This window comes from Oryzias melastigma, linkage group LG7, assembly GCF_002922805.2.
Source record: "Oryzias melastigma strain HK-1 linkage group LG7, ASM292280v2, whole genome shotgun sequence".
Taxonomy (NCBI): domain Eukaryota; kingdom Metazoa; phylum Chordata; class Actinopteri; order Beloniformes; family Adrianichthyidae; genus Oryzias; species Oryzias melastigma.
In genome coordinates, this window is record NC_050518.1 from 28,970,356 (window position 1) to 28,973,397 (window position 3,042).

Genomic DNA, 3,042 nt, shown 5'->3' on the forward strand with positions numbered 1-3,042 from the left:
CATCACCCATTACCAGTATTTTTTTTTTTTAAACCAGTGTTTATGTTGCATAAATTCACCCTCTACAATCCCACCAAAAGATGTTAGGAAGAGGATTAGTCTTGATCTTCATCATAGAAGAATAATTCCTGACCCGTCCACCACCATTTTTTGTTCTCCAATTTCTTTGCAAATGTAGATTTTTTTTACAATTGTTCATTGGAACAGTTGAGTTCTTTCATTCATGTTAAGTAGACTTTGATATAGAATATAAAAAAATGTCCCCACTCACAGAAGAATAAAGAGTTCTCTTTATTCAGAAGAACAAAAGACTTCTGGCTTTCTTGATGCCCCGTTTTGGCTCCAGCTCCCACATCCAGTACAGTTTGAATAAATTCAAACTTCAAGACTCAAGTTTCTGGTTCCATATGAAGCGTTCAAACAGCTCAACATTTTTTTGCAGATATTTTTCCAGAAAAAAAACCATCCACTCTTTAGATGAAAAAAGATCCATGTAATTTAAAAAATAAATCAATGAAAACTCACCATCTTGATTCAATTCAAAATGTTCCCATAAACTATGTTTGAGAAATTAAATACAAAAACCCTTAATACTGAGACATTGACATTGTGCCATCAATAAGACAGCTTGCCCTAAGATTGAAGAACCAGTTGGTAAGTCGATGACGAGCAGGACTTTTTATAGAAACCATCTGTGCCTTTGGACTACAGGTTCTCCCAGTACCAGCACAAGAACCACAATGCAAAGATTTTATTAAAAAATTGGAATTCTGTGAGCAGAAAACTAAAGTTTAGTTTGCCAACAAAAACCTCACAGTTGAAATAAATCCTTTGAAACAGTTGTAACCATTGTAGATAAGTCCACCTGTCATGTCAAACCATAAAGTCAAAGGGTTTGTTTTTTTTGCAGGACTCAGAAGTGTGAATGTTGGATTTCACCAGCCCACCACTGTGTTTACAGCAAAGTTTCTTTAACTGATGATGTAATGCAGATACCTGGATTATACAAGTGATATTTCCCAAGACAGAGGCTCTGCATTGTAGCAAAGATAAAAATGTTTAAATTACCAATAGACATAAATATGCATAAACGCGTTGCATACCAATTTACTCTCAATACAACATCAGTGGAGCTGCACGGTGGCGCAGTGGTTAGCGCTCTTGCCTCACAGCGAGAAGGCCCCGGTTCAAATCCCGGCTGGGACCTTTCTGTGTGGAGTTTGCATGTTGCTTCATAGGTTCATTGGTGACTCTAAATTGTCCCTAGGTGTGCATGTGAGAGTGAATGGGTGTGATTGAGACCCTGAGACAGACTGGAGACCTGTCCAGGGTGAACCCTGCCTTCGCCCTTCAGTAGCCGGGATAGGCTCCGGCGCCCCGCGACCCCGGCAGGGATGAAGCGGTCAAGAAAATGGATGGATGGACAACACCAGTGGTGCTTTATAGGATAGGATAAAAAAAAAATCCTGTTAAGCCGGTAAACGACCCTCATAACTCATCGTCCAATAAAATGCTGTGTGGAAGAAACAATTAAATGAGCCATCAACAGTACAATTGAGTCAAAATGAGATCCACTTTGAAGTTTGCAAAATATTTCAACCTGCAAGGAAGAATTTTTTGGTTTTGTGACTAGAGAAGATTATTGCAGCCCTTTTGTCAACATACATAAAATGACTATAGGAAAGGTTAAGGGTGTGTCAAAAGAGACCAGCTGTCCCTTCTAAACACATCTGCAAAAATAATCAACAGTTGCACCTGTGAAGAGATTAAATGTTGATGAGCAAAAAGTATTTGGATGTTATTTTTGAGGAACATTTCCTTTAAATGGTTTGAAATACAAATTATACCATTCAAACAATTAAAAACACACTCTAGGATGGCTCTTCCTGTGAACAGAGTCGCACTATACCAAGCACTTATGAGAAAGAAGTGTGCATGACCATTCAAAACCATGTCATAGAAGAAGCTTGATCTTCAAAGTCCCGTTTTAAGTACATTACCAATATGACCTTAAGTGAATTAAGTTTGAGGTTGAGCAGGGTTTGTTCAATTAAATGACAATGAAATATCCACACACTGTGAAAAATCAATGGAATTTGATTTGAATTTTAATGTCAAGAATGCTTTCAACTTCATGTCCAGTTCCACACTCAGAAAATTCTTTCAGCCCCTCCAGTAATATTTAGTTTTATTGAGCTGAAGTCCATAGCATTAATGTCCTGTAGCAACCAGATTTACGAGCAGCTCGGTTGTAGAACATGTGTGCGTCTCAACTTCTGCTTTGTTCTTTGGAACCAAAATACATTTTACAATCTGTGTAAACACCCACAGATGTTAACAGTTTGATTTACTATTTTCAAACAGCTGAATATCAAAATCATTTCAATACATTTAATGGGTCAATCATAGTGCAGTGGTAGGGTAGTCAACTCCTGATCGGAAGATTGTTGTTCAATTTCCACCGCCCATGCTTTGAAGTATCCTTGGGCAAGACACTGAACCCTAAATTGCCTCTGGTGGAAGTTTGATGCCAGCGTTTGGCAGCAGAGCCACTATTGGTGTGTGAATGGGTATGTGACTGAAAAGCGCTTTGAGCTTTCAAGAAAGGTAGAACAATATACGGCACTTGCCATTTACATCATTTGCTAAAAAAAAAAAAAAAGCATTATTAGACATGCTCTTTTGAAGTTGGCATCAATTTAGGATTTTTGCACACAAGTCACCTTTGTACTTTGCATAACAATCAAGTTACTGCTTCAGTTTGATGGTGTAATAGCCATCAGCATAAAAACAGACATTACATGCACCAAAATTCAGATGATAAATTCAATTGAGTTATTGACGAGCTCCCACCGAGTGAATCGGGCCCCTCATGAACAAAAGCGCCATGTTTCAAACTTTACCTTTGGCCACACACTTCGGCAACAATGCATTTTTTCTTCCATTGTGTTTCGATATGGTTCATAATTTGCTTGCATATATATTTAAAAATGTCTATACCATCATTCTCCAATGTCCATTTTGTTCACAAATGGGCTTACA